Raw genomic sequence first — 13,708 nt, 5'->3', positions numbered from 1 at the left:
CCGCGAGCTCCTCTAATCAAAACCCGCACCCAGAATAATCAAGTGAGTCATCGCCAAAATACGGGCAAGATTTAGAATTCGAATAGGAGTTGGAATCCTGGGGGGCAAGCAGGCGTGAGCCAACATGAATATTCACACTGTGGAGAACGGGAGAGCAGGAGAGCCCCACTTCAATGGAGCTGGGCCGAAGAATACCCACCTTTCCCATACCAGTCAGAACCACATCCAATTTCCACCCAAATGTCCACATAGCAAATGGGATGTCCAGACCACCAACCTTACCCCAACTTTCAAGACTATGAATCCAGTCAACCAACGTATCAATCCAACTACCCCAGCCATTATCCTTCTTTCCAAAATCAACTCCATCAACCATGGCCCTCCAATGCCGAAGATCACCTCCCGACATGGTCAAGTGAGGACTGGCAAGCTCAGAATCCCCAGTCTCACCCGAGCCAAGTCCACCCCAGTAAAAATCAATATCACCTGCATCCTCAACAAAACTTTGAGCTGCCCTTAGACATGAACTGGCATACAAAACGACAGAGGAAAAGATCGAAGGATTGATCGAATCTCAGCTGGACATGAGACGTTGCTTGAAATCAAATGATGAACTGACACTGGAAATGCAGAATGATTATAATGAGCAAAAAATCAGCATGGATGAAATAATCAAGCAAGTCTCCATACTAGCTGACATCATGAAAGGGATACTGGAGGACAGAGCAAGCTTTCAGGGGGAGGAATATGGGTTAGATAAAGAAGGTGTATGCGAACTCGAGGAAAGGGATCCATTGAGCACTGAACATGAGTCGGAGATGCAACGAGAAAAGCATGGAGATGAAGGAACTGTTGAGGTAGAACCACCAAAGGAGGAGTCCCAGGCTGAAGAAGAGTTGATCGCCACGCCTCTTAATGATGAAACATCCCGGGAAATTCCGGAGGGGGTAAATGATGAACCTCAAGAAAAGGAAGAAGAGGTCATCAAGCGTTGTGTGGGATTTGGCGCTACATTATTCTATCTCAAAGCAAGAACGGTGTATGTACTCGATGAGAAAGGTGAGAGAATTTTATCTGGACTGGAAGGAGAGAATGCACCAATAGAGAGACCACCTCCAATGATAGACAAACCAGATGAGTGCTATGAAGGAGAAGGACCACAGCTGGAAGATGAGAAGCCTAAAAGAGGAGCTGCGGAACTAACCTACTATGAGCAGCCGGAGCTGTGATGAGAAAAAGCGGGCAAACATGATAGTGATGTACCCTCGGAGAAATTGGTGGACAGAAAATACCGCTAGAAGAAAAGTCATTTCAGGATCTCCAGTTGAGAATCGTTCCCATAACGGTTTGCTGACTTCTGAACTGATCAAGTTGGAAGAAAAATCAAAATCACATGATCCAGTTGATTGTAAAGACGGCAACGGAAACCGAAGGATGGATGACTGTGAAGAGGGAAGGAAGTTGCCGACTAATGAGCACAAGGATGCAAAGGCGACAAGCGGGACAGAAAGTACTACTCTTCCAGTCATGGCAGGAATCGATATTAGTCAAGCTCAGACAAGCAAGGATCAACCTGCAAGTGAAACGATCCACCACTTTATGGGAATTGTAAAGTTTCAGGAAAGTATCCAGATCTATGGCTTTTTCTTAATGATCCTTCTAAAGGGGATAATGGAGCTGCTCATTGTTTGACCTCGATACAGGTGTGTAATATGTTTGATCCTTCTGAAGAAATGTAATTGAAAGTGAGTTGAAAAAGTTAGTGGAGAGTAGTCCTACTTTTATATATAACAAGACTATGAATTAAGCTCCATGAAGATGGAGATCGAGGGAGAGAGAAGACATAATATGTAGGAGAAAAATAATATTATTTCCTGATATCAGGTAAAACATAGAGTGCCATCACCTTAATACTAATGGTGTATGGTGTAGGTACATGAAGAGCATACAATAAACACTCCCAAAAATGACTAACAAATGAAACCTAACTAATTAAGTGACAGCTGGCTCAAGCATTGGCTAGTATATGACTTAATATATTTTATGCTTTATTCTAATAGGCCCCATTAATATGGACTATAAACAGTTGTGAAGTCCATCTTGGACAGCAAATTCTGGAAAGGAGAAGCAGCCAAGGGCTTAGTGAAGATATCTGCAAGCTGTAGAGTGTTGCTAACATGGACTGTTCTGATCACACCCTCAAGTATCTTGTCCTGAACTGTATGACAATCAACCTCTATATGCTTAGTATGTTCATGGAAAACAGGGTTGGAACTAATATGAACTACCGCCTGACTATCACAATATAGAGGAACTGACTTGGTCACCTCCAATCCAAAATGCTTGAGTAAGGCAACAATCCAAACCACTTCACAACAAGCAAAGGCCATCGCCCTGTATTCTGCCTCCGCTGAAGATCTAGAGATTGTATGTTGCTTCTTTGAACGCCAAGAAATCAGAGAAGTGCCAAGGAATAAGCAAAAACCAGAGATTGATCTTCTTGTATCAGGGCAAGCTGCCCAATCCGCATCCAAAAAGATGCTCAAATGATGATCTGCCTTAGCAGAGTAGAAAAGACCGTGGCCCAAAGTACCTTTCAGATATCTTAGAACTCTCTCACCGGTAAGCATGTGCTCTGAGCATGGTTTTGACAGAAATTGACTAAGCTTGTCTACAGCAAAGGTGATGTCAGGCCGTGTGATACAAAGATACACAAGGCGGCCTATCAATCTTCTATAAGGAGTGGGCTCTGGAAGTGGATCCCCTGCATCTTGATGTAGAGACTTAGTAGAATCCATGGGTGTAGAAGATGGCTTGCAGCCAAGTAGACCAGCATCTGAGTGTTGGGGTTTGGAGCCCCTCGCACAACGGAAGACTTGTACAAAACAAATAAATCAGACGTAGGATCTATTTGACAGATTATGGGACTAATCTATTCACATGTTAACACATAATTGCATGCTAGAACGCAAATAATTCATGCATAAAGAATATAAATTCTAAAACATGAATTCTACGGTTTAGAGTTACCGATTTGATTATCCAAAGAATCGTCGATTGCTCGCGCCTTCCCCACGATGATCTTCAATACTAGACCACGGATCTTCTGACTGGTTCCCGAACTGTATCTCGATATCAGAGTGGGCTGATCTTATCAAAATACTAGGACTCGAATAAAGAGACAGAACTTTCTCACGGTGGAGGAGCTGAAAAACTCACGGAGGAGAAAATTAGAAAATTTCGTCCTCCTTCAAAAGGAGAAGGGACGAAAATTGCATCTTTTTAAAAATTGTGTTTTCTGTCTCATTTATTCTCCTATTTATATTAATTTCATATTGGGTCCAGTCAGGGATCTATGGAAGGTTTTGGATATGGGCTCCCCCAATTAACTTTTTACTAATTAAATTGAACCCACAATTTAATACAGGCTTATATTGGAATATTACGAGCAGCCACTACATACGTAATATTGACCTCCCCATCCAAATCCGAAATTACAAGTAATCCGGGTTTCCATTTTGTTTATTATTTATTTCTCACGCTTAAGATATAAATGTCCATTAATTAATTAATGTCTGCTATGGACTTAATTAATTAACATCTTCTCAATTCCAAGAGTGGACTTAGCAAGAAACACTTATTTATTATTCATGGAATAATTAAATTCCAACTGGCCAGTTTCCGAATAATAAAACCTTGTTCAAGCTCCTCTTGAGGACATTATCAAACGAGACTCACCTCGCGCATGATTCAACATAATAGCAATCCTAGCACCGCCAGATATTAATCACCACTACCCAATATATCAAGATTATTAGGTTGCGAAAAACCCTCACCTTTTGATATGTCAAAGTAGTGCATAATCAATAATGTATGCTCAATGCTAACGTATGAAGATTAAGAAATAGTATTTTATAAAGACCTAGTCTTTCAGTACAGAGCGTAAAGACATGTCTTGTTGTTAGATCCATTCAGTGTTATACCACACCAACGCCATCTTATTTCAATAAGGCTTAGAAATAATCGGACTGACATTGCAACCTTTCGTGATAGGTAGCCAAAGCCTATCTAGGTTGTGAAATTCTTCTTTTTCTTTTGCAAAGCATTGCATAGAATCGACAGTAGTTACCTTAAAGTGGACGATGCCCACAACCAGTCTACTAAGCAAAAGACTTAGGCTTTATTTACTTCTTATGCATTTAAATGTTTATAAAACATCTTATAACGCACAAGCAAACACAATGTAATAATATATTGATTCTATTCATGCAAACTGCTCGAATGATATTGAATCGGGTTAAAAGTGGATTGTAGAGTTTTTCGTATACAAGCAAGATTATATTCACGCTAACTTGCTCGAAACATGCTTTTCAGTATACTAAACCTAACACTGAGACCAAATCCAAGGCATATTTGTGTTGAGAAAGAAACAAACCAGATTGGTTTCTAGCAATCTCAATCCCAAGAAAATATTTAGGGGTGCCCAAATCGTTGAGCTAGAAGTGAGCTTGTAGAAAAATCTTGAACTTAGTAATTAGATCATCCTCACTACTAGCCACCAAAATGTCATCAACATAGATAACCACTCAAAAGAACCTCCCATCAGCTGAATATTTTTGAAAATATGAATGGTCAGAAGCAGATTGTATCAGACCAAAACCAACCAAAATCTGAGAGAACTTTAGGTACCACTGTCTTGAAGCCTGCTTAAGTCCATAAAAAGACTTCTTGAGTTTACAAACCAGCTGACCAGAACCAACTGGTGGATTTTCAATAACCAAACCAAGTGGCAGAGTCATGTATATCTTCTCCTCTAGATCACCATACAAAAAAGCATTGTTGATGTGAAGATGAGATAATTTCCAACCTTTTATAGCTGCCAATGCTAACATTAATTTCACTGTGGTGAGTTTTGCAACAGGTGAGAATGTATCATGAAAATCAACGCCAACCAGTTGAGTGAAGCCCTTAGCCACCAAACGAGCTTTATACCTTTCTACAGTAGCATCAGCCTTGAACTTGATCTTGTAAACCCATTTACAAGATATAGGAATCTTTCCAGGAGGTAGAAAAGTGATCAACCATGTATCAGTCCTAATCAGAGTCTGCAGTTCATCTTGCATAGCCAACACCCACTCAGGATATTGTGCTGCTTGTTTATAGATGGATGGTTCGGTAAGAATTGAAAGGAGAATGATGAATCTGAGATAAGGTTGTGACAGCTTGGCTAAAGAAAAATAGTCAGAGATTGGGTATTTTGAGGTGGAAGTTACTGAATTACAAATGTAATCAGAAAGGTGTGTAGGAGTGTGTATAATTCTTCCAGATTTTGACGGGTATGAAGTAGAGGCGGAATCTGGAGTATAGGAAGTATTTTGAGGAATGACAGTATGGTCAGTATGAGAGGATGATGTATCTGGATGATGAGAAATATTAGTAGGAGAGTGAGAAGGTGACTGTTGTGCAAGAGGAAATTCTGACTCATGAAAGCTCACATTTCTACTGATAAAAATGTCATGTGTGTCCAGGTTCATGACTTTGTACCCTTTATAACCTGGAGGATAACCAAGAAACAAGCATTTTACAGCTCTTGGAGAGAACTTATGCTTGCTTTTGTCTAATATGGAAGCAAAGCAAAGACACCCAAACACTTTCATATTGGGCTAAGTGGGATTCTTATTGAAAAGAACTTGGAATTGAGTCAAATTGTCTGGAAGCTCAGAAGATGGAGTTCTATTTATGAGGAAAGAAGCAGTGAGTATACATTCCCCCCAAAACTCAATAAAGAGATGTGACTGAAACATTAGGCTTCTGGCTACATTGAGAAAGTGTTGGTGTTTTCCTCCACTCTTGCATTTCATTGTGGTGTTTCTACACAAGAATGTTGAGTGACAGTCCCATAAGATGACAGTAAAGAGGTGAGATTAAACTCTGGGGCATTATCACTACGCATGACCTTGATTTTCTTAAAGAATTGAGTGTGAATAGTTGAGAAAAACTGTGTCGTGACTGTATGGACCTCTGATTTTTGTGTGAGGAGAAAAGTCCAGACAAAACGTGAGAAATCATCTACAATGGTTAAGAAATATCTGAATCCATCATGTGTAGGAGTGGAAAAAGGCCCCCATACATCACAATGGAACAAATCAAAAATAGCAGATGACTTGAATACAGAAACTGGAAAAGGAAGCTTCTTCTATTTTGCTAAAGGACACATCTGGCAATTTGTGTGCTGAGTGTTTGTAGCAGATAAAAATTTAGACAAAACTTTGAGTTTATTCAGAGAAGGATGGCCCAAACGTTGGTGCCAAACATCAAGACTTACAACGGAGTTAATAGAAACAGCATGAGAAACAGCATTATTCTGAGAAGTAGAGGAAAATTTGCTTACTGCATTACTTGGTGAATCAGGGAACTCAAAGATGTATAAGATGCCAACACGGTTACCCCTCCCAATCACAGTCCCCAGTATAGCTTCTTGAATTTGGAAGCTATTGTGAGTAAATACAACAGTGCAAGAAGTGTGTTAAGTGAGAGCACTAACAGATATTAGGTTAAATGAGAAGGATGGCACATGAAGAACAGAAGATAGGGTGATGAGAGAAGTGAGCTGGACAGTACCTTGGTGAGTAACAGGAGCAGTATGGCCATTTGGGAGGTTGACAGATGCATTAGCTATTGGAGAGGCAGAGGAAAAAAGAGATTGATCAAAGCACACATGGTGAATTGCACTTTCATCTAAAATCCAGGTAGAAGATCTAGAGCATGAAGATGAAAAAGAATTTATGCAGGGTGAGAAGAAAATTGTACCAGAAAAATTATTCAATTGCTGAGAGTGACTGGCAGAGGTGGAGTTGCTAGCTGTAGAAGTGGAGTTATGGAGGTGTTGGCTTTGCAAAAGACTGATAAGCTGTTGATACTGATCAATACTTAGGAGATTCACAGCAGCAGATGCAGCAGATGAAGACAAGGGCAAAGGAGAAGCAGATATTGTCTCCTCCACAAAATTAACAGATCTATGCTGATTAGAGGCTGCATTTCCAGAATAAGCAGCAGATTGAGCTGCCTTTCCTCTGCCTTTGCCAAAATCCAGTGGAAAACCTTGTAGGAGAAAACATTTCTCCATAGGATGATTAGTCTTACCACAATGAGAACAGTGGAATTCATTCATGCATCAGCCATATGAAGCAGTAGCATTAGCAAACGGCTGCTCACTAGGAACAGTAACATGAGCAGGAACAGATATAGGAGAAGAGAAGCTAGTACCATCAATGTGTCGCTGCCTCTCTTCCTAAATGACAAGAGCAAAGACCTTAGATAAAGAAGGAAGGGGAACCATCGATAAAATGTGAGATCGAATCTGAGAAAAAGATGGATTTAATCCAATGAGAAATTGCATGGTGCAATCATGCTCTTGATGCTCAAGCCACCGCGAAGCGCTACCATAGTTACAACGAGCACAGGTGCACCATGAGATTGGCTGAGTACTTTTGAACTCATCCCAAAAGATCCTTAGATGTGTGAAGTAGCCATTGACATCAGAGGTACCTTAAGAGAGAGACATCAGTTGTTGTTTCAACTGATAGATCCGAGCAGAATCACCAGTAGAAAACCTATCATTCAGATCTGACCATATTGAATAAGCATCATCGAGGTACATAACACTTGAGCATATTTGAGGTGAAGCAGAATTGTGTATCCATGAGATCACCATGCTATTGCAACGAATCTATGGCTGATAGAGAAGATCTTCACGGCCAGGACGCAAAATCGAACCATCGACAAACACCAGTTTATTTTTGGCAAGGAGAGCAATGGTGAAAGATCGACTCCAAGCATGATAATTAGAGCCATTGAGCTGCTGCGGAACAAGGATAGCTCCTGGGCTATTGGATGAAGATAGTACGGACTAGATGTGTCCTCAGCTGGTGGAGGACTAGATGTGTCCTCAGCTGTGGAGGACGACCACGATCGCCGCGATTGTTCATCGGAGATCGGGAAGAAGATCGAAAAAATAGGGATAAAAGAGAAGATCAACGAAAATCAAAGATAATTCGCGAAAAAATTTTCAATGATACCATAACAAGACTATGAATTAAGCTCCATGAAGATGGAGATCGAGGGAGAGAGAAGACATAATATGTGGGAGAAAAATAATATTATTTCCTGATATCCGGTAAAACATAGAGTGCCATCACCTTAATACTAATGGTGTGTGGTGTAGGTACATGAAGAGCATACAATAAAAACTCCCAAAAATGAGTAACAAATGGAATCTAACTAATTAAGTGACAGTTGGCTCAAGCATCAGCAAGTATATGACTTAATATATTTCATGCTTTATTCTAATAATATACTCCCTCCATTCCATAGTACAAGAGTCATTTTGTCATTTTGGTACGTTCCATAGTAGCGGAGTCATTTCTTTTTTCATTAAAAGTTAATCTATTTCTTTTCACTTACTTTTCTATTTCTTTTACTTTATTCTCTCTACTTTTTCCTCTCTCTTACTTTATTTATCTTTTTATTTAATATATCACACACCATTTTCTTAATCTCCTTGCCAAAAATAAATGTCCATTTCTCTTAGTATTAGTTTTATAATAAAATGTGAGTTGTAATGAGATAGTGAAATATGAGGTCTACTACCAAAAATGGTAAAAAAAATAAAATGTGATAAATTTTGGGAAACGGATGAAAATAAAAAATTATAACAAAATTGAAGTGAAGGGGGTATTTTTTTTATTTGAGGGTTCGCAGGACGACTGGCAGAAGTCAGTGGTTTGCTCCCTAATGAAATGAAACTATTGAAATATGCTAGGAAAAATAAAAAAAATAAGGTCCGTAGGGTTTGACGTGAGTCGTGACATTGGTAGTTAATGGCAAATCGTTAATTCCCTCGGATACCGAAAATTTTGATACATATCATACTACTCCCTTCGTCCCACCATAAATACAATGTTTTTTAAGCACGAAATTTAAGAAAATAATCTTTATATGCTAAGTGGAAGACAATAAAATAAAAGAAAATAAATGAATTAATTTTTTTTAAATGATATAAAGTTGAAATGAAACATTCAAAACAGATATATGTAACAATTATAGAGGGACAAATGGAGTATTAATTAACACTTTCATTGGTTCTTTGGTTATAACTGAAATTTTCTTTGAGAACTTACTAAAATATTTTTTTTTTGTACCGACTAACCGAATAATCACCCCTACATCCATCCACAACATCTTGTTTCATACTCCCGCCGTCCCGAAACAATGGTACCAACTAACCGAATACCCACCCCTACATCCATCTACAACATTTTCTCTATTTGGATTAAAAATGAATTATTTATTAAAATGGAAACAACATTATCTCTATTTTTTGTCTCTGTTGTTTAATCTCTCTTCACTCAACTCACAAAACAATACTCTCTCCGTCTCCAAAAAATTGACAAATTTGTAAATGATACGGATTTTAATATGCAATTGGAAAATGAAGAGAGAGATGAGAAACATTGATAGAGAGAGAGGAAAAAGATAGTAGAATGAGTGTTAGTGGATTGTGGGGTCCATATTATCAATGATTATTATTTGTTGGAAACTTTCCATACGTAGACTTTGTCTAATTTTGAGGACAATCCAAAATGGTAAAAATTATTCTATTTTTTTGGGACGAATAGAGTACTTCACAAATCAGGTGCCGAAAAACAAATGTTTCATATTTAGTGGAATGAATGGAGTATCAGATTTCGTATTTTATGTCAATCTTTTTCTTTTTTTTTTGTCTTTTCCACCATTACTCTTTACTCCATCTTGTCCCATTAATATCTCACATTTCTTTGTTTTGACGCATCATCCCAATAAATGTCACATTTTACTTTTACAAATTTTAGCAAGGGGGTCCTACATTCTACTAACTCATTCTACTCGCAATTACTCCCTTCGTCTCATATTACTTGCACTTTTTATGTTAGGTCGTTAATTTGGAATTGATTTTTTAGTGTAACTAAATTAGTATTTTGACTGTAATGAGAGATCACGTAATAATGGAATACTTAATTAACTCTAATATATTAATTAAATACTCCATTTCTTACTTAAAATATAAATAGTGTAAGTTTTATGTGACAAGCCGAAATAGAAAAGGGCGAGTAACATGGAATAGATGGAGTATTATAAAATTAATATAAAATAGGGCTCACACTCTACTAACTTTTCCTACCCATTTTCGTTCACAAAGTCAAACAATTTATTAAATTTGTACCGATCAAATATGAGACATTTAATGGGACCGGATGGAGTGTTTTCTTTGTTTTTAGCTATTCTACTTGTTCATCCTAGTTTTAGTTTAGTCTTGATAACTTGGTGGTGCCGACTTGTGGAGCTTCTAGTTTATTGTTTCTAGTTCTATCTTTGGATCCATGTCACTTTTGGGCTTGGGTCATATTTTGGAATGATATATTTTGATTTTACTCACTGGTTGGAGGTATGCCTAAACCCCCACCCAGACTGGGCATTTTTTATAAAAAATATGGTGTTTTCTTTGCATGTTTTTCGTTGTTATATTCATATTGTTTAGTACTCCTTTATTTTAATGAAGATGAACCATTTTCATTTTGGATTGTCTCACCAAGCTGGCTCCTTACTAAAAAAAAGATTCTTCCTTCGTCCCCCATTAATTGACACCAATTTTCTTTTTCGTCCGTCCCTCATTAATTGACATCCTTACTTTTTAATACTTTTGGTAATGGATGATGAGGCTCATTTCATGCATGTGTTCCGTGGTAAAACTACACTCAAAACCATGAACTAACGTCTACTTTTAAGCTAGGTGTGTGTGAAATCTACCATTTTCAGAAGATAGAGCAAATCAGTTGGGCGGAAACATGAATCAAGAAAAGAAGGCAAAAACTGCGGCATTGAGTTGATCAAGTTAGAAATCAAACAGAGGCAGCAAGAGTTCTGCATCGGAAGATAGAGCGAGAGACCCCACCTACAAAATGTGAAGGGGTTGGCAACGGAAGCGTGCATGAGATCCGATCACATAATTTGATCTATTTAGCAGATTATCTAGACAAAATCTATTCGCATAATTATCACATATATAATGCTCGTAACTTGAATTAAAACATGCTTTACCAAATAAAATCCGTAAAACATGCTTACTACGGAATTAGCCAATTTACCTCGTTGATTCAATCAAGAATCGATGATGGCTTGCTCCGTCTCCACGTGAAGATCTTCAGTACTCGACCTCTGATCTTCTGACTGGTGTCCTGGACTGTATGCTGATATTTGTGTGGGAAAATCTCACCAGAATACTAGGACTCGAATAACGAAGACAGAACTCAGCTCACGGAGGGAGCAATTTTCGATTTCTCTCTATATCTAGAGGGGGACGAAAATTCTTGCTTTAAAATTCTAGAGGGGGACGAATTCTCCTTTATTCTCCTATTTATAAAGTCACATATTGGGCACAGTCAGGGATCTAAGGAAGAATTTGGACATGGCCTCACCCAATTAGCTTTTTACTAATTAAATTGAACCCACAATTTAATATAAGCTTATATTGGAATATTACAAGCAGCCACTACAAAAGTAATATTGCACTGCCTTTCCAAATCTGAAATTACAAGTATTCCGGGTTTCCTTTTATTTTTTTAATTAATTTCTCGCGCTTAAGATAGAAACATCCATTAATTAATTAATGTATGCTATGGACTTAATTAATTAACATATTTTATTCTCCAAGAGTGGACTTAGCAAGAAACTCTTATTCATTATTCATAGAGTAATTAAACTCCAACTAGCTAGGTTCCGAATAATAAAACCTTGTTTCGAGCTCCTCTTGTGGATGTTATCAAACGAGACTCTCCTCGCGCACGATTCAACATAATAGCAATCCTAGCACCGCTAGACAATGATCACCAGTACCCAATATACCTGGATCGTTGGGTGACAAAAAACCCATACCTTTTGTTAGTCAAAGTAGTAGATACTCAATATCGTATGCTCAATGCGAATGTACATTGATTAAGAAATTAATTATCAAGACCTCGTCTTTGCAGTAGATAGCATAAAGGCTCGTCTTGCTATTAGATCCATTCAGTGCTATACCACACCAACGTCATCATATTTCAATAAGGCTTAGAAATAATCGGACTGACATTACAACCTTTCACGATAGGTAGTCTAGGTCTATCTGGGTTGTGAAATTCTTATTTTTCTTTGTTCAGCACTGACCGCGTACCTTAAATTGAGTGCAACCCACCACCGGTCTACTAGAACAAAGACTTAGACTTATGTTATGTTCTCTTATACATTTAAATATGCAATAAACATCCATTAAATGTAAAACATAACAACATTATGACAAAAATAATTTGTTGCATTCATTGGAAAATAATTATTAGAGTTTTACAGTATTCAATCACTCGAAATGTGATTTCTAGTATACAAACCCTAACAATTTCGGAGAGGATAGTACCCTAGGGATTAGATCTATACGCCTCTCTATATAAAGGAAGCCCAACACATGAAGAAGGGGGAGCCTCAGCCATTAGTGTAGGGAGGGGGTCTCCAAAGCTTTCGTAGTTAGAATATCTTTAGAAATCCAGCTCTCTTCTAGGGCTGAAATCGGAGCTCTTTTCATTTCTTGTTCTTGATTCCTTGCACGCACACATTTGGTCTTAGCTTAGTTTAGTTTCAGCTTGTATTTTGGAGGTAGTTTCTTGCATTTTCAGTTTTCGGTTCTGTATTCCACTCCGAGAAGGAGTGATGAAACAATTTCCTGTTTTCTTTGTTTGTTTTCTGTTTACTTTTCGATGTTATCGACTTTTGATGTTTTTGATTTAGTGAAATTTGAAGTCATGTTTTCCATTTCCAACTTTTGTGTTCTGTTAAATGCATGATGTGTTCTTATCAGCTTTCGATTTCCCTTTTATTTTGCATGTCTTAGCTTAGAAATGTTTTGTTCTGTTTTGATTTGTTCAGATCTGATGTTTTATGTTTGAAGGTGTTTAGGATGTTTAGATCTAGTAGTTTCTGTTTCATTTCATGCATGATTATGGGTTAGTTTTGTGTTTTACGTAGTCGTAGCTTAGACGTAGATTTAATTTTATGAGTTGTTCTGATGTTTCATCTTCCTTAGCTTTTCAGATCTGTTATTTACTCTTTTTTCCATGTAGATTTGTTGAAGAAGATGAAGTGGTTAGAAGGTTTTTATTTTACAGTGTTTTTTGCATGGGACTGACAGTCCCCGTTTATTCTGTTTGTCCATTTATGGAAAGTTTATTTAAGTTGATTAAGTAGTTTAGATTTGTCCTGCAAGTTGATCAGTTTAGTTAAGTTTATTTTCTCAAGTCTAGTAGTTAACTTAACCCACCCCCTAGAAAGCGTGGCAGCAGCCATTCCCAAGTCGTGTCATGCAAACAAATTGCCAAAACGCCTCATCTCTGTGGGATCGATCCTTATTTCCCTATACTAGTTAATAGTATTAGTGGGTTAAGGTTTTGAGAGACACATCTTTTTAGTTTCTTCCTTTCATCTCGCTCAAAGTCGAATCCATGTCGAGTTGATCAGCCTGAGCTTTTACCGGATATACTCATCTGCAGTTTTGCAGGTAACAGGCGTATACAGGCTGGCAGGATAAGTTTGACCCTTCAACTTTAGCAAGCCACAGAGATATAACAAAAGAGAAAGAAAAGAGACA

This window comes from Salvia splendens, chromosome 1 (genome assembly GCF_004379255.2).
Source record: "Salvia splendens isolate huo1 chromosome 1, SspV2, whole genome shotgun sequence".
Taxonomy (NCBI): Eukaryota; Viridiplantae; Streptophyta; class Magnoliopsida; order Lamiales; family Lamiaceae; genus Salvia; species Salvia splendens.
Note: the sequence above shows the minus strand (reverse complement) of the source record.